Genomic DNA, 20,055 nt, shown 5'->3' with positions numbered 1-20,055 from the left:
GATCCGGCGCCGACGAACCTCGTCGCGCGCGCCCAGCTACAGTGCCCGATCCGGCTACAGTAAACCCTAGATCTAGGTTGACTTTCCCTCTTCCCCCTTATTTTTTTGCTATCTTTGACTGCTTGTATCTCCGCAACCGTAGCTCCGTTTTGGGCATATGATATATCAAAATCTTCGCCTCGACATGTGCATCATTTCATTACATTGCATCATTTGCATTTGAGGTCATCTTGACGCCCAAAATGCTGTTAGAAGGAGGCTTCGTGAGTTAAATTGCAGATCCGTTAGTTCATCATGCACTTTTGTCATGTTTGCCATGTTTAATTCGTGCATGATATGCCTGTGCCCCTTTGGGATGAATTGTTAAGCATTTTGTCTTCTTTCCAGAGGTGCCACCCATGCATTTTTAGGATGTGTGTGTTGTCTTGTGCAAGCTTGCGAAGAGAGGTACCTGAGATTGCAGATTTCAGGGACTTAGTGATTTTCACTAAGTCTGGGATATTTTAGTTCATGATGCTATATGTCCAGCTTGTTTCCTAGTGATCCGTGCCTCTTTTGAGGATGATCAGTAAGGGAGTTTTGATGTTTATGTTATGCTCTATCCATCCATGTCTTTTTTTGCATATGTGGAGTGCTCTAGGTTGACTCAATCGAGCTCAACTTTTGCTTCGTTGTTAATCTGGGCAGATCGTCAACTTGTTTGCGATTTTGCCGATGCTACCGTTAGTGTTCCATGCATGCTATGCCTTCGTTCTTGCCATGTGTAGCTAGCACTTTGTGCCTTCTTGCTGGTTATATGCTTTCCTTGCCATGACTTGCACCGTAGTGAGTGCATCGAGCTCGTTTACATGCCTTCGTGAGTTATATTTCAGCGTGTCTCAGTTTTCACTGAGTCTGAAAACTGATTGTGTTCGAGCTATGTTCGTGAGCTCGGTAGAGTATTTTGTGAACCCTTTTGGCCCCAGGTCACTTTGGGTGTTTTGTTAAGCTTGTTGAGTAGCTCCCTGCCATGTTCTTACTTGTCATGTTCAGGTTTTCTATCATGTTGTTTTGCTGCTCCGAAGAGAGCATCGTGATCTGAAATTTCAGACTAGTGTTAATTTCACTAAGTCTGGAATCTGTTTTGCATTTGCGTTTTAGCCATGCTTGTTTGAACCTCTTAATGGATGAATTGGCCGTGGCTCAGTGCCAGTGTTTTGTCAACCATCTAGTGTACATCACTGCCATGTATTTTGTTTTCATGTTTGGTGGCTGTAGCATGTTCATTTCGTTGCATTTAGATGCCTACTTGCTGTAAATCGCAGACCGGTGTCGTATCTTAAAACGCTTGCCATTTTCAAACCGTAGCTCCGATTCCAATGATCTTTATATCGTTTTCAATCGATTTCATCCCCTCTATCCAGTGGCACACTTGGTTTTCCAAGTTGATGCCAGGTTCATGCATTTCCTGTCATATCTTGCATTTTGCATCCCGCATCGCATCCCGCATAACATATCGTCATTTCATCATATTGCTTGGACTTGCCCGTGGTTGATTGTATCCTTGTTGCTTGTTTGTCTTGTTGGGTAGAGCCGGGAGACGAGTTCGCTACCGAGGAGCACGTTGAGTTTGCTTGTGAGGATCCAGTCAACTGTGACAACTGTGCAGGCAAGATGATCATACCCTCGAAATCACTACTATCTTTGCTATGCTAGTTTGCTCGCTCTTTTGCTTGCCACTGCTTCGATGCCTACCATTTTCTTGTCAGCCTCCCAATTGCATGATTGAACCTCTAACCCACCGTTGTCCTAGCAAACCGTTGTTTGGCCATGTTACCGCTTTGCTCAGCCCTTCTTATAGCGTTGTTAGTTGCAGGTGAAGATTGGAGTTGTTCCTTGTTGGAACATTTATTTTACTTGTTGGGATATCATTATATTGCTATGTTATCTTAATGCATCTATATACTTGGTAAACGGTGGAAGGCTCGGCCTCTCGCCTAGTGTTTTATTCCACTCTTGCCGCCCTAGTTTCCGTCATATCGGTGTTATGTTCCCGGATTGTTGCGTCCCTTACACGGTTGGGCTATAATGGGAACCCCTTGATAGTTCGCCTTGATTAAAGCTTTTCCAGCAATGCCCAACATTGGTTTTACCATTTGCCACCTAGCCTCTTTTTCCCTTGGGTTTCCGGAGCCCGAGGGTCATCGTATTTTAGCCCCCCCTTGGGCCAGTGCTCCCTCTGAGTGTTGGTCCGAACTGAGCTGCCTGCGGGGCCACCTCGGGGAAACTTGAGGGTTGGTTTTACTCGTAGCTAGTCTCATCTGAGTGTGCCCTGAGAAAGAGATATGTGCAGCTCCTATCGGGATTTGTCGGCACATTCGGGCGGTGTTGCTGGACTTGTTTTAACCTGTCGAATTGTCTTGTTGTACCGGGTTACCGAGTCTGATCGGTGTGTCCCGGGTGGAGGTCTATTCCTTCGTTGACCGTGAGAGCTTGTCATGGGCTAAGTTGGGACTCCCCTGCAGGGATTGAACTTTCGAAAGCCATGCCCGCGGTTATGGGCAGATGGGAATTTGTTAATGTCCGGTTGTAGATTACTTGAACTAAACTTAATTAAAATGAATCAACCGTGTGTGTTACCGTGATGGCCCCTTCTCGGCGGAGTCTGTGAAGTGGACACGGTGTTGGAGTTATGCTTGCGCAGGATGTTCCTTTAGCTTCTCGCTCGTGCTTCGCCTTCTCTTCTCGCTCTCTTTTGCGTATAAGTTAGCCACCACATATGCTAGTCGCTTGCTGCAGAACCACATATATTTGCCTTATCCATTCCTATGAGCTTAAATAGTTTTGATCGCGAGGGTGCGAGATTGCTGAGTCCCTGTGGCTCATAGATACTATAACTCCAGATGCAGGTCCAGGTGATTCCGCTCCAGGTGACGAGTACGAGCTCAAGTGGGAGTTCGACGAGGACTCTCAGCGTTATTATGTTTCCTTTCCCGATGATCAGTAGTGGTGCCTAGTTGGGGATCGATTCAGGGCCTTGTCGCATGTTGGGTTCTTTTCTATTTTGGCGCCGTAGTCGGGCCATGAGTGTTTGTTTGATGGATGTTATTTATGTACTCTGATGTGACGTGGCGAGTGTAAGCCAACTATGTTATCTCCCCCTTTTATTATGTATTACATGGGATGTTGTAATGATTTCCTGACTTGCGACATTGCTTTCAATGCGGTTATGTCTCTAAGTCGTGCCACGACACGTGGGAGCTATAGCCGCATCGAGGGCGTTACAGAGTCCTGTTCGGAGGACCGAGTCTTCGGCTTGGCTTACACGCGACGAGGGTAGTAGTGCGGGGTAATCAGTAGTAATGGCTACTGAGGCATCGTCATGGCTCGCCCGATAAACTATCCCGTCAACAAGCTCCATGGCCACATCTGGGTCTTCTTCGAGTCCTAGATCCAGGGCCCTTTCGGGGTCCTCTGGCTGCGGGGAAGGGTTGGAGATTCCTTCTATGGCCCTCCTTAGTTCCTGCTCGGAAATACCGAGGCAGGTAACCTTAGCAAAGAACGCCATGATAAGTGAAGCGAGAAAATAAATGACGACTTGCCCAGTTTGGGGGATTGTACATGGAGAATCCATCTCACGGTTTGATATGAAGGAAGTCTTCCTCTTCTCCTTTGTATAGATCGGACAATATCCTTGCCAGAGCAGTGGCGGAGTCCGGACCCTTACGGCCACAGCGGGTGGCATCGTCTGTCCCATTGTAATTGAAGGAAATATGCCCTAGAGGCAATAATAAAGTTATTATTTATTTCCTCATATCATGATAAATGTTTATTATTCATGCTAGAATTATATTAACCAGAAACATGATACATGTGTGAGTACATAGACAAACATATAGTCACTAGTATGCCTCTACTTGACTAGCTCATTAATCAAAGATGGTTATGTTTCCTAACCATAGACATGTCTTGTCATTTGATTAATGAGATCACATCATTAGGAGAATGATGTGATTGACATGACCCATTCCGTTAGCCTAGCACTTGATCGTTTAGTATATTGCTATTGCTTTCTTCATGACTTATACATGTTCCTGTAACTATGAGATTATGCAACTCCCGTTTACCGGAGGAACACTTTGGGTGCTACCAAACGTCACAACGTAACTGGGTGATTATAAAGGAGTACTACAGGTGTCTCTGAAGGTACATGTTGGGTTGGCGTATTTTGAGATTAGGTTTTGTCACTCCGATTGTCGGAGAGGTATCTCTGGGCCCTCTCGGTAATGCACATCACTATAAGCCTTGCATGCAATGTAGCTAATGAGTTAGTTACGGAATGATGTATTACGTAATGAGTAAAGAGACTTGCCAGTAACGAGATTGAACTAGGTATTGGATACCGACGATCAAATCTCGGGAAAGTAACATACCGATGACAAAGGGAACAACATATGTTGTTATGCGGTTTGACCGATAAAGATCTTCGTAGAATATGTGGGAGCCAATATGGGCATCCAGGTCCCGCTATTGGTTATTGACCGGAAACAAGTTCTAGGTCATGTCTACATAGTTCTCGAACCCGTAGGGTCCGCATGCTTAACGTTTCATTGACGATATAGTATTATATGAGTTATGTATGTTGGTAACCGAATGTTGTTCAGAGTCACGAATGAGATCATGGACATGATGAGGAACTCCGGAATGGTCCGGAGATAAAGTTTGATATATGGGATAATAGTGTTTGATCTCTGGAAGAGTTCCGAAATTCACTGGAAGGGGTTCCGGATGTTTCCCGAAATGTTTGGGTAGGAGAACACATTATTTGGGCCAAAGGGGAAAGCCCACAAGGTTTTTGGAAAGCGCAAAAGGAAGTTTTGCGGAGTCCAGGGGCCAGACGCCAGGGTCCCTGGCGTCTGGGTCCAGACGCTGGGAACCCTGGCGTCTGGCCCTGGAGTCCGCGAAGGACTCTTGCCTTTCGGGTGAAACCGACTTTGTGGAGGCTTTTGCTCCAAGTTTCAACCCGAAGGCTCAACATATAAATAGAGGGGTAGGGCTAGCACCAAAGACACATCAAGAAACACCAAGCCGTGTGCCGGCAACCCCGTCCCCTCTAGTTTATCCTCCGTCATAGTTTCCGTAGTGCTTAGGTGAAGCCCTGCGGAGATTGTTCTTCACCAACACCATCAACACGTCGTCGGGCTGCTGGAACTCATCTACTACTTCGCCCATCTTGCTGGATCGAGAAGGCGAGGACGTCATCGAGCTGAACGTGTGCAGAACTCGGAGGTGCCATGCGTTCGGTACTTGGATCGGTCGGATCGTGAAGACGTACGACTACATCAACCGCGTTGATAAACGCTTCCGCTTAGCGATCTTCAAGGGTATGAAGATACACTCCTCCTCTCATTGCTATGCATCACCATGATCTTGTGTGTGTGTGTAGGAAAATTTTGAAATTACTATGTTACCCAACAGTGGTATCAGAGCCAGGTTTTATGCGTAGATGTCATATGCACGAGTAGAACACAAGTGAGTTGTGGGCGATACAAGTCATACTGCTTACCAGCATGTCGTACTTTGGCTCAGCGGTATTGTGAGATGAAGCGGCCCGGACCGACATTACGCGTACGCTTACGCGAGACTGGTTTCACCGTTACGAGCACTCTTGCTTAAAGGTGACTGGCGGGTGTCTGTCTCTCTCACTTTAGCTGAATCGAGTGTGGCTACGGCCAGTCCTTGCGAAGGTTAAAACAACATTAACTTGACGAACTATCGTTGTGGTTTTGATGCATAGGTAAGAACGGTTCTTGCTAAGCCCGTAGAAGCCACGTAAAATTTGCAACAACAAAGTAGAGGACGTCTAACTTGTTTTTGCAGGGCATGTTGTGATGTGATATGGTCAAGACGTGATGCTATATTTTATTGTATGAAATGATCATGTTTTGTAACCGAAGTTATCGGCAACTGGCAGGAGCCATATGGTTGTCGCTTTATTGTATGAAATGCAAACGCCCTGTAGTTGCTTTACTTTATCACTAAGCAGTAGCGATGGTCGTAGAAGAAATAGATGGCGTAACGACAACGATGCTACAATGGAGATCAAGGTGTCGCGCCGGTGATGATGGTGATCACGATGGTGCTTCGAAGATGGAGATCACAAGCACAAGATGATGATGGCCATATCATATCACTTATATTGATTGCATGTGATGTTTATCCTTTATGCATCTTATCTTGCTTTGATTGACGGTAGCATTTTAAGATGATCTCTCACTAAATTATCAAGAAGTGTTCTCCCTGAGTATGCACCGTTGCGAAAGTTCTTCGTGCTGAGACACCACGTGATGATCGGGTGTGATAGGCTCTACGTTCAAATACAACGGGTGCAAAACAGTTGCACATGCGGAATACTCAGGTTAAACTTGACGAGCCTAGCATATAACATATATGGCCTCGGAACACGGAGACCGAAAGGTCGAGCGTGAATCATATAGTAGATATGATCAACATATTGATGTTCACCGTTGAAACTACTCCATCTCACGTGATGATCAGACATGGTGTAGTTGATATGGATCACGTAATCACTTAGAAGATTAGAGGGATGTCTATCTAAGTGGGAGTTCTTAAGTAATATGATTAATTGAACTTAAATTTATCATGAACTTAGTACCTGATAGTATTTTTGTTGTCTATGTTTGTTGTAGATAGATGGCTCGTGCTGTTGTTCTGTTGAATCTTATTGCGTTCCTTGAGAAAGCAAAGTTGAAAGATGATGGTAGCAATTACACGGACTGGGTCCGTAACCTGAGGATTATCCTCATTGCTGCACAGAAGAATTACGTCCTGGAAGCACCGCTGGGTGCCACGCCTGCTGCTGATGCAACTGACGACATTAAGAATGTCTGGCAGAGGAAACCTGATGACTACTCGATAGTTCAGTGCGCCATGCTTTACGTCTTAGAACCGGGTCTTCAACGACGTTTTGAACGTCATGGAGCATATGAGATGTTCCAGGAGTTGAAGTTACTATTTCAAGCAAATGCCCGGATTGAGAAATATGAAGTCTCCAATAAGTTCTATAGCTGCAAGATGGAGGAGAATAGTTCTGTCAGTGAACAAATACTCAAAATGTCTGGGTATAATAATCACTTGATTCAACTGGGAGTTAATCTTCCTGATGATAGTGTCATTGACAGAATTCTTCAATCACTACCACCAAGCTACAAGAGCTTCGTGATGAACTATAATATGCAAGGGATGGACAAGACTATTCCCGAGCTCTTCGCAATGCTAAAAGCCGCGGAGGTAGAAATCAAGAAGGAGCATCAAGTGTTGATGGTTAACAAGACCACCAGTTTCAAGAAAAAGGGGAAAAAGGGAAGAAGAAGGGGAACTTCAAGAAGAACAGCAAACAAGTTGCTGCTCAAGAGAAGAAACCCAAGTCTGGACCTAAGCCTAAGACTGAGTGCTTCTACTGCAAGCAGACTGGTCACTGGAAGCGGAACTGCCCCAAGTATTTGGCGGATAAGAAGGATGGCAAAGTGAACAAAGGTATATGTGATATACATGTTATTTATGTGTACCATACTAATGCTCGCAGTAGTACCGGGGTATTTGATACTGGTTCTGTTGCTAATATTTGCAACTTGAAACAGGGACTATGGATTAAGCGAAGATTGGCTAAGGACGAGGTGACGATGCGCGTGGGAAACGGTTCCAAAGTCGATGTGATCGCGGTCGGCACGCTACCTCTACATCTACCATCGGGATTAGTTTTAGACCTAAAAAATTGTTATTTGGTGCCAGCTTTGAGCATGAACATTATATATGGATCTTGTTTAATGCGAGACGGTTATTCATTTAAGTCAGATAATAATGGTTGTTCTATTTATATGAGTAATATCTTTTATGGTCATGCACCCTTGAAGAGTGGTCTATTTTTATTGAATCTCGATAGTAGTGATACACATATTCATAGTGTTGAAACCAAAAGATACAGAGTTGATAATGATAGTGCAACTTATTTGTGGCACTGCTGTTTAGGTCATATCGGTGTAAAGCGCATGAAGAAACTCCATACTGATGGGATTTTGGAATCACTTGATCATGAATCACTTGGTACTTGCGAACCGTGCCTCATGGGCAAGATGACTAAAATGCCGTTCTCCGGAACTATGGAGCGAGCAACTGATTTGTTGGAAATCATACATACTGATGTTTGTGGTCCAATGAATGTTGAGGCTCGCGGCAGGTATCGTTATTTTCTCACATTCACAGATGATTTGATCAGATATGAGTATATCTACTTAATGAAACACAAGTCTGAAACATTTGAAAAGTTCAAAGAATTTCAGAGTGAAGTGGAAAATCATCGTAACAAGAAAACAAAATTTCTACGATCTGATCGTGGAGGAGAATATTTGAGTTACGAGTTTGGTTTACATTTGAAGAAATGTGGAATAGTTTCGCAACTCACGCCACCCGGAACACCACAACGAAATGGTGTGTCCGAACGTCGTAATCGTACTTTACTAAATATGGTGCGATCTATGATGTCTCTTACTGATTTACCACTATCGTTTTGGAGTTATGCTTTAGAGACGGCCGCATTCATGTTAAATAGGGCACCATCAAAATCCGTTGAGACGACGCCTTATCAACTGTGGTTTGGCAAGAAACCAAAGTTGTCGTTTCTTATAGTTTGGGGCTGCGATGCTTATGTGAAGGAACTTCAACCAGATAAGCTCGAACCCAAATCGGAGAAATGTGTCTTCATAGGATACCCAAAAGAGACTGTTGGTTACACCTTCTATCACAGATCTGATGGCAAGATTTTCGTTGCTAAATTCGGATCCTTTCTAGAGAAGGAGTTTCTCTCAAAAGAAGTGAGTGGGAGGAAAGTAGAACTTGATGAGGTAACTGTACCTGCTCCCTTATTGGAAAGTAGTTCATCACAGGAACCGGTTCCTGTGACAACTACACCAATCAGTGAGGAAGCTAATGATATTGATCATGAAACTTCAGATCAAGTTTCTACTGAACCTTGTAGGTCTACCAGAGTAAGATCCGCACCAGAGTGGTATGGTAATCCTATTCTAGAAGTCATGTTACTTGACCATGATGAACCTATGAACTATGATGAAGCGATGATGAGCCCAGATTCCGCAAAATGGCTAGAGGCCATGAAATCTGAGATGGGATCCATGTATGAGAACAAAGTATGGACTTTGGTTGACTTACCCGATGATCGGCAAGCCATTGAGAATAAATGGATTTTTAAGAAGAAGACTGACGCTGATGGTAATGTAACTATCTATAAAGCTCGACTTGTTGCAAAAGGTTTTTGACAAGTTCAAGGGGTTGACTATGATGAGACTTTCTCACCCATAGCGATGCTTAAGTCTGTCCGAATCATGTTAGCAATTGCTGCATTTTATGATTATGAAATATGGCAAATGGATGTCAAAACTGCATTCTTGAATGGATTTCTGGAAGAAGAGTTGTATATGATGCAACCAGAAGGTTTTGTTGATCCAAAAGGTGCTAACAAAGTGTGCAAGCTCTAGCGATCCATTTATGCACTGGTGCAAGCATATCGGATTTGGAATAAACACTTCGATAGTGTGATCAAAGCATATGGTTTTATACAGACTTTTGGAGAAGATTACAAGAAAGTGAGTGGAAGCTCTGTAGCATTTCTGATATTATATGTAGATGACATATTATTAATTGGAAATGATATAGAATTTTTGGATAGCATAAAGGGATACTTGAATAAAAGTTTTTCTATGAAAGACCTCGGTGAAGCTGCTTATATATTGGGCATCGAGATTTATAGAGATAGATCAAGACGCTTAATTGGACTTTCACAAAGCACATACCTTGATAAAGTTTTAAAAAAGTTCAAAATCGATCAGGCAAAGAAAGGGTTCATGCCCATACTACAAGGTGTGAAGTTGAGTCAAACTCAATGCCCGACCACAGCAGAAGATAGAGAGAAAATGAAAGATGTTCCCTATGCTTCAGCCATAGGCTCTATCATGTATGCAATGTTGTGTACCAGACCTGACGTGTGCTTAGCAGTAAGCTTGGCAGGAAGGTACCAAAGTAATCCAGGAGTGGATCACTAGACAGCGGTCAAGAACATCCTCAAATACCTGAAAAGGACTAAGGATATGTTTCTCATATATGGAGGTGACAAAGAGCTAGTCGTAAATGGTTACGTCGATGCAAGCTTTGACACTGATCCGGACGATTCTAAATCACAAACCGGATACATGTTTTTATTAAACAGTGGAGCTGTAAGTTGGTGCAGTTCTAAACAAAACGTCGTGGCGGGATCTACATGTGAAGCGGAGTACATAGCTGCTTCAGAAGCAGCAAATGAAGGAGTCTGGATGAAGGAGTTCATTTCCGATCTAGGTGTCATACCTAGTGCATCGGGACCAATGAAGATCTTTTGTGATAATACTGGTGCAATTGCCTTGGCAAAGGAATCCAGATTTCACAAGAGGACCAAGCACATCAAGAGACGCTTCAATTCCATCCGGGATCAAGTCCAGGTGGGAGACATAGAGATTTTCAAGATACATACGGATCTGAATGTTGCAGACCCATTGACTAAGCCTCTTCCACGAGCAAAACATGATCAGCACCAAGACTCCATGGGTGTTAGAATCATTACTATGTAATCTAGATTATTGACTCTAGTGCAAGTGGGAGACTGAAGGAAATATGCCCTAGAGGCAATAATAAAGTTATTATTTATTTCCTCATATCATGATAAATGTTTATTATTCATGCTAGAATTGTATTAACCGGAAACATGATACATGTGTGAGTACATAGACAAACATATAGTCACTAGTATGCCTCTACTTGACTAGCTCATTAATTAAAGATGGTTATGTTTCCTAACCATAGACATGTGTTGTCATTTGATTAATGAGATAACATCATTAGGACAATGATGTGATTGACATGACCCATTCCGTTAGCCTAGCACTTGATCATTTAGTATATTGCTATTGCTTTCTTCTTGACTTATACATGTTCCTGTAACTATGACACTATGCAACTCCCGTTTACCGGAGGAACACTTTGGGTGCTACCAAACGTCACAACGTAACTGGGTGATTATAAAGGAGTACTACAGGTGTCTCCGAAGGTACATGTTGGGTTGGCGTATTTCGAGATTAGGTTTTGTCACTCCGATTGTCGGAGAGGTATCTCTGGGCCCTCTCGGTAATGCACATCACTATAAGCCTTGCAAGCAATGTAGCTAATGAGTTAGTTACGAAATGATGTATTATGTAACGAGTAAAGAGACTTGCTGGTAACGAGATTGAACTAGGTATTGGATACCGACGATCAAATCTCGGGCAAGTAACATACCGATGACAAAGGGAACAACGTATGTTGTTATGCGGTTTGACCGATAAAGATCTTCGTAGAATATGTGGGAGCCAATATGGGCATCCAGGTCCCGCTATTGGTTATTGACCGGAAACAAGTTCTAGGTCATGTCTACATAGTTCTCGAACCCGTAGGGTCTGCACGCTTAACGTTTCGTTGACGATATAGTATTATATGAGTTATGTATGTTGGTAACCGAATGTTGTTCGGAGTTGCGAATGAGATCATGGACATGACGAGGAACTCCGGAATGGTCCGGAGATAAATTTTGATATATGGGATAATAGTGTTTGATCTCCAGAAGAGTTCCGGAAATCACTGGAAGGGGTTCCGGATGTTTCCCGAAATGTTTGGGTACGAGAACACGTTATTTGGGCCAAAGGGGAAAGCCCACAAGGTTTTTGGAAAGCGCAAAAGGAAGTTTTACGGAGTCCAGGGGCCAGACACCAGGGTCCCTGGCGTCTGGGTCCAGACGTCGGGAACCCTGGCGTCTGGCCCTGGAGTCCGAGAAGGACTCTTGCCTTTCGGGTGAAACCGACTTTGTGGAGGCTTTTGCTCCAAGTTTTGACCCCAAGGCTCAACATATAAATAGAGGGGCAGGGCTAGCACCAAAGACACATCAAGAAAGACCAAGCCGTGTGCCGACAACCCCGTCCCCTCTAGTTTATCCTCCGTCATAGTTTCCGTAGTGCTTAGGCGAAGCCCTGCGGAGATTGTTCTTCACCAACACCGTCAACACGTCGTCGGGCTGCTGGAACTCATCTACTACTTCGCCCGTCTTGCTGGATCGAGAAGGCGAGGACGTCATCGAGCTAAATGTGTGCAGAACTCGGAGGTGCCATGCGTTCGGTACTTGGATCGGTCGGATCGTGAAGACGTACGACTACATCAACCGCGTTGATAAACGCTTCCACTTAGCGATCTTCAAGGGTATGAAGATACACTCCTCCTTTCGTTGCTATGCATCACCATGATCTTGTGTGTGCGTAGGAAAATTTTGATATTACTATGTTACCCAACAGTAATTCCACATGGGATTGCCAAAATATTGAAGTGGTTGCACTCCCCGCATTATGCATATTGCCATAACCTCGACTATCGTCAGTCCGTATTCGGCCAATAACTTTATACTGCTCATCAGGAAATGTACTTCCCTAGAATCCTCTTCTTGGGGGCCTCGGGGGCGCCAGCTTAGACGTGCCCTCGGCGGGGTGTTACTGAACTTGGGGAGTCGTGTCCGGACTGGATTCGGAAGGGGAGCGTCGTAAATATAAAACCACTCTGAAACCCAGTTATCTGGTGCCTTCTTGGGAGTGCCGGATAGGTATCCGGTCTCAGCAATACGCCATACTTCGGCCCCGCCCACTTGACATAGGGATTCTCCCTGGTTGCGGGGGACAAGGCAGAACAGCTGCTTCCACAATCCGAAATGAGCCTCGCAGCCCAGAAATAGCTCACAAAGGGCGACATACCCTGCTATATGTAGTATGGAGGATGGGGTAAAGTTGTGCAGCTGGAGGCTGTAGAACTCCAGAAGCCCACGAAGGAATGGATGAATAGGAAACCTGACGCCCCTTAACAGATGCAGAATCATGCTTATTCGCTCCTCTGGAGATGAATTAGGAGATCTCTCCGCTTGTTCTCCACCGTTATAGGTGGCCACTCGGCTCGAACAGGGACCATGAACGCCGGCGGGAGAAGCCCTTGGGTTTGTAACTTTATCAAACGGCTATGAGAATCTGAACACTCTCCCCAGTCCCCCGGCTTGGGGCAAGGGGAGCAAGCAGAAGAGCTACGACGACCGGCCATGTTGGAATGGTTTTTTCTGGGTGCTTTGTTGGATGCTCGCTCAAGGAGGGAGAGTGAGGTTTGGATCTAGGAATCCCCGTCTCTTCAAATAGACGGTTAGCCCGAAGGACCGAGGGTGGCAAATGCAAAAATGCCTCATCTCCTCGCATTCGCTCGACATGTGGAAATGGTCATTATTGAAGCACTGAAGCCGAGGAGTACAATGTTGATGAGATGTCGGACACTGTTCGTCATGATAGGTACATTGGAGTATTCGGAGAAGGAACCCGTCTTGCAATGCTGAAGACAAGACTGCGCGCCGGACTCGTCGTCATTGAAGCCTGGTTCAAGGGCTACTGAGGGAGTCCTGGATAAGGGGGTATCCGGACAGCCGGACTATACACATCATCCGAACTATAGAAGCGTCAAGATATAAGACTCAAAACTTCGGCTCGTGTCCGGATGGGACTCTCCTTTGCTTGGAAGACAAGCTTGGCGATCCGGATATTACATTTCCTTCCTTGTAACCGACTCCATTTAAACCCTAGCTCTCCGGTGTCTATATAAACCGGAGAGCATGGTCCTTAGAAGGCCGATCACAATTACAATCATACCATCATAGGCTAGCTCTTAAGGTTTAGCCTCTACGATCTCGTGGTAGATCTACTCTTGTACTACTCATATCTTCCATATTAATCAAGCAGGAAGTAGGGTTTTACCTCCGTTGAGAGGGCCCGAACCTGGGTAAACATTGTGTCCCTTGCTTCCTGTTACCATCAGCCTAAGACGCATAGATCGGGACCCCCTACCCGAGATCCGCCGGTTTTGACACCGACAGGGGGCCGTCACCTTGCCAGGGGAATACTGCTTCTCAATGGCGACTATCTCCTCAAACTCGGTCTTGAGCCTCACATAGGTGGCAATCAAAGTTCCTGGGGTAGGCACGGTGGGGCCCTTGCTGTTATTCCAACTTTCTTTGAGGAGTTCGTCCGCTAACGTCCTCAACTCTTTGGCCAGTGCTTGTTTCTTGGAGTTCTTCGTCTCCATGGGTTGGCCCGCCAACATGGTCAACTCGTTGGTCGGTGCTCACTTCCTGGAGATCGCTGTCTCCAGTGGGTTGTCTGCCGGCAACTCTTTACCTAGTACTCCAGGACCCATCAATGAACTGACAAACAAAAAGCAATCGAAAGGAAACCACAATCGCAATTAAAACGGGAAAAGAATAGGATGTGAGAATCGATCGGTGCTTCACAAAAAGAAGTTTCTTGGAATGAAAATATAGCAGCATAACTGATTCGCCCACCTTTCCTTCATCGGTACAGAAGAAAAATGGCAGAAGTGAGTATCCTAGAGTGAGGTTTTCTTCAAGAAATGGAAGAAAGGGCTTGAACGAGCGTTCCAGTGAAATGATGGTTGCTTCGTCCAGTCCAACTTGGAGGCCACCTTACCACTGCTAGTAAAGGTGTGGTTTTTGTGATATGACGGGTCATGACGGCCACACCGGGGTGACAGGTGAGTCTCGACTGTAGCACCTCGCTGTGATTTGGTGGATGGCACGCGGGCCCAAATGCTTTGAAATGTCCCGCATGTATATAGACGGCTAGTCATATAGGAGTGCTCAATATTGTGCACCGCGACCAAGGCGGAGAGGAAAACGAGAGAACTACATAATTAATGCATGAGTTTAATTAGGGTAGTTTTGTAAAGCAGTACGAGATACATTCCTCCAATTGCAAAAATCCTTGGTTCATGAGATTTGAGATTTGAGCCCTATAAACCGGAAGAGAGGGAGTACTGCACGGCTGCACGCGGTGTAGTCTAGTCACTTGTTGAAATCTCTAGAAAGGCAAATACGCACTCCTTTCTGGTTTACATGGCTATACTACTCCATCCGTCTAGGTGTGTAAGTCATCTTACGAAAACCAAATAGTCCCAAAACACTTAGGCGCGGTGCATTAACTTCTACCTTGTTTCTTGTTTCTTGACATATCAACAAATAAGAGATGAGAGGTGTGCATGCTTTTAATGACTTGCAATGGTTAGTTCATTGCAAGCAATGCTATTAATTAGCAAATAAACATTGGTGCCCCAGTCGGAAACGGTGCTAAGCGCGTAGACCTATGCAGAATGAGTATCAAACAATGGATGATGGAGTTTAATTGTTAAACAATAGCAATTTTGTCTCATGCAAGAGCCTGGCTACTATATGCATGCTCCAAGGTACCGCACCACGCGAGCGTTCGCAACTGCCACGTTCGGGTTGCGCTTGGCTCTTTGCCTCTTCGAGAAGACGAACAATGATGTTACTCCGACTTCTACAGTATTGAATCCATTGGTGCATGTTCGTCCACCTCGTGCGGGAGGGATAGCATGTAGCGAAAGCTTCTACTTACTGCTCCTACCTTTGCGTCTATGACTGGTGGGCCCAACAGGTGGTTGGCCGTCCTGTCATGCAGCCAAAGGCAGGTGCAGTTAATGCACCGGAGCTCAGTCCGCGGGGGAGATGGTGTTGTAGTAATCAAATTTCTCGGTCTTTTACGAGTTGACACGACACATCAAGGCACTGCACTTGATATAAGGCTGGTCATAGTGGGGAGTAACTTAGACTAATAACATGCATATGTTACTAGTCTATGTTACTATCTCTATAGTGCATAGTACTTCTATATGCATGACACTTCTATATGCATGACCACCTATGGTACTAATCTATGTTACTATCTCTAAATAGACATATTCTGCTTTGTATGTAGTCACCTGTTGCAATCTCTAAAAAGACTTATATTTGGAAACGGAGGGAGTACAACGCATGCATGCATGCCGTGACTTTCCTTTTGATACTTGCATGTGTTGATTTGATGCACCTTGCCAAATCTTGAATATAAATTTAACTAACCAAATTTTCATGCATGTCACAAAAAATTATGGGGCTGTTTGGATTGTGAGTATGTTTGTCTTATGTTGCCACGTTATTTTTCCTACACTTGCCACACTTGCCTAACCTAAGTTGCTCAAATCGTTAGACACAATTTGGCTTGCCAAAGGGAATCTTGCCATAATTCTTGTGTCTATGACACATTATTTTTGTGTCTATGACATGTGGAGTAGAAAATATAAATAATAATGCATGTTGGGGCAACCCACGTTTCCGCTAATTTTAGCCGTGGGCTTGTTCACAATTTTTACGAGGGGGTGGTTGTTCATTTAGTGGAGGGACTTGTAGTACCATACTTGAACGATAAAAGTGCGACCTGGCACACCGTAACACCACTTGGAACAAGCGGGTAGCTATCTCAAAAAACAATCAACAACTAAAAAAAACTGTGACCTGGCATGTAGTAGTACACAATTTTAAACGATTGTTTTGATGGAGTGAAAAAGGAAAACTACCCCACTACGTATATATAGGCCGGAGCCTCCGCGTTTGCTTGCTAGGGTTGCTCTATTCACACACTCTCACCCTCTCCGGATCTAAACAAGATCGGGGTAGTAACACTGTCTTTCTCCCTTCAAAAAACACTGTCTTTCTATCCTCACCGCTGGTTACAGATCCGGACGTATCCCCCTCCGCCGGTGAAGGGGAGGAGGGGCAGCCTTTAGGCCGTTGTCAACAGCGAGGGAGGAGACCCACTGCCGGCCACACCGTTATCTCTGGCCGAGCTCCAGCGCGGGAGGTCCTTCGATCCCTTCATCATTGCTTGTGGGCAGATTCGGCCTCCCGCCGCCCACCTATCCACATCCCGACAACCTTCAGGTATATCTTCGTTCGAAACTGCCTTAGCTCTACCTCCCCAGCTCGCAACGTCACTGCATGTGCATCATTTTCTACCTCTTAGCCCCTCTCGATCGGATGGTCCAACGCCACCTAGTGTTTTTCTTCTTCTATTGTTAGAGGTAAAGCTACTTCATGGAGTCGAATCTTGTCCTCCCTCCGTCCGAAAATAATTGTCATTGAAATGGATGTATCTAGATGTATTTTAGTTCTAGACAAATCCATTTTGATGACAAGTAATTCTGGATGGAGAGAGTACTTGGTTCAAACAAGAAATAAAGTGGGGGTGGGGGAATTTAGTATGTACATCGGACTTGGTACAAATAGGAAGGAAAGGGGGTGAAAGTAGTACAGACTGGTCATCCAACCGGTATCTTGGTCGAGAAGGGAAATATAGGGGTAACGTTGTACACAGTGGTATGACCAGGACTAGATTTTCTATCCACACATAGGAGTAGGTGGCTAGAGTGAACAAAAATGGGACTAACCCAAATATGTTTCTTGGATGTTTGTTTCTCGGGGGAACAAACTATGAATCACCACTTTATGCCCCTGTTTACGTACATGGTGCTGGACTGCTGGTGCACCCACTATCCCATGCCCTTATACCAAATATTTAGTTGTTCTTAATCTAATGTCCCTGGTAAAAATGAAGCCATGCCACTGTTATAAGCCACAACAAGTTTAGCCAAATGTTTTTGCCTGTAATTGTTTGAGACTCTGACTGTTTCCTCTGTACCTTTTTGTGCAAACAAGGATATCCAATTCACCTGGTTGCTGTTGTGACCTTTTGGTGCACTGCACAAAACTCTTCTTAAAAGAAGTGACTTTTGTGTTGTTTAACTGGAATGTCAGAATGGAACAGTTGGTTCATTTCGGTGGAACTGCACAAAGGGAGATCTGTGTTCCAATCCTCATCATCCATATTGGTGCCATAACCTTCCTTTAGGTGAGAATGATATTTAATGCATGTGTTCATCTCTATTTTCCGACTGCCATGAGAAAATAATGCTATTTTTTTACTAGTACACTTGTACTCCCTCACTGACAAAACCAATTCTAAACTAGAAGGCCAATCATGTACTTGGTTTCACCAACTGGTGAGGAGAAAGAGAAACAGACATGAAGAGGAAGAAGAAGAAGGAGGAGGAGGAGGAAATGAAGAAGATCACACGATGGTACCGTCCTATTTTATCCTGACATCTTGCTAGTGGTGTTGTATTGCTGTGTTGCTACTGGTCTTAATTTACTTGGAAGACTACCAAGATGCTCGTTCGTTGCACGTAACATCGAGATGCACTTAACAACAAGATCACCAAATTTGTTTTTTGTAAGAGTATAAGAGTAATAGATAATAGAGTAGAGATAGATAGAGAAATGCAGCATAGCAGTACTTGGCTTAACGACACATCATACTAATTAACCGGATTCTGGATGCATGTGTGACCCAGCTCTACACGATCAACAGTGCCAAGTTGATCTTGCTAAAGTCGAGGCCTCAGCCGAGGCCATTCAAGGGCTCCAGCAATGTCTCCCTTACATGTGAGACGATCCTCCAGGGAGCCCTTCCACTTCTGTCGTCTCTCCTACAAGGTCACTTAATTAATTTATTGCTGCCTAATTTTCCCATCAAAGTTAAACAAATCTTTAGTAGCACCCTATGCTGAATCATGTATGTGTATATATGTATCTGGAGGTGAATCATGTGGTGGAGCAGGGAGGGAATCTTGGTAGTGTCATGACATAATAATGCTATTGTCTTTCTATCCTTTCTCACTAAGCTAATGAAGGTTTCACCTTTTTCCTACTTGTGCAAACAGGGATCATGTTGTGCCAATCGTACATTTTAGTGGAACTGCACTAGAGAATACAATGAAGCCAGTGCTTTAACTCTGCTAGAAGTTCTTGATAATCTTTCTATATAATCTCACCACTGGTAAACAAGAGTTATTTCAACCATACATTTGAAGTGCAAAAAAATATATAGTATTGAGTGATTCCAGTGAGTGCTTTATCATCGCTTCTGGAATTACTTGAATAAGCATATTTTGCTCAGGTTGGTACCAGCCTAAGGCATTCAGCCATATTAGTTTGTTGTACCTATATATGTATTGTGGTACTGTGTTGCTACTGTCATGAGAAACTCCTTTATCTTTGCACGTTAAAGTTTTGCAACCTATGATACATGGCAATGTTTTGAGTGTTGAGCTAATTTGCACTGATTAAATAAACTAATACCTCTCTTTAAGCAAGACTGCTATGTTGCTAACTTTACCCATTAACATAATGAGGGTGCTTCTGTTTGTTAGTGTATGTTTCATCAACTAGTCCCACTATCACAGTAATCTCACTCTCTCAATATATGTGCCAACCGGGATGCTCGATTTTGGTGGAACTGCACAAAAACATTGGGTGCTTCATTGCCTCGACTGCTTCCTTCCCTTCATGTCAGTCGCTTTGCCTCGACTTGCTTGCTTCCTTCGTTTCCTGTCAGTCGCTTATCTCGACTTCCAGGAAAGGAAATAGTAATTGATATGCTACCTCACACAGGTTGGTACTGGTCTTTATCCTGATTATTGTGCTTGTCATGTATTGGTAATTTGGTATTGTGCTACTGTTTGCCGATTTTATAAAGGAGTAACTTCGAGCCTGAACTCGCAGGCAAATCATTGCATTGGGTGATTTCAGTAGAACTGCACAAAATGATCAGATGGACAGATACTTTTGCTGCTGCCATGTACTCCAAAGTTCACTCAGACAAGCATCGACGTTGACAAGAAGTGCTTATATTCATTCGAGTATCAACCGGCGTCAACCAGTTGTCAAACTCCCAAGTATTAGAAGAGTGAACGCCAAAAATATTGCTTGGCGCATAGCCCAGAAGAACACAGTCCAGTCTTTGGTCCCAACTTGTGCCTTTTGGTTATCGGCAGATATGGTAGCGAACTGTATGGCATGGAGTCTAAAGATTCCAGAGAAGTTGGTTGACGCGTATATTCATCTGGCACTTAATCAGTTTGCAGGCCAGGGATGCTCCATTTCAGTTGAACTGCACAAAAATTTTGGGTGGTTCATTTTCTCAACTGCCTCCTTTC

Source organism: Triticum aestivum, chromosome 2B (assembly GCF_018294505.1).
Source record: "Triticum aestivum cultivar Chinese Spring chromosome 2B, IWGSC CS RefSeq v2.1, whole genome shotgun sequence".
In the NCBI taxonomy this organism is placed as follows: domain Eukaryota; kingdom Viridiplantae; phylum Streptophyta; class Magnoliopsida; order Poales; family Poaceae; genus Triticum; species Triticum aestivum.
The sequence above is the reverse complement of the archived record's forward strand: the minus strand, read 5'-3'. Positions refer to the sequence as shown.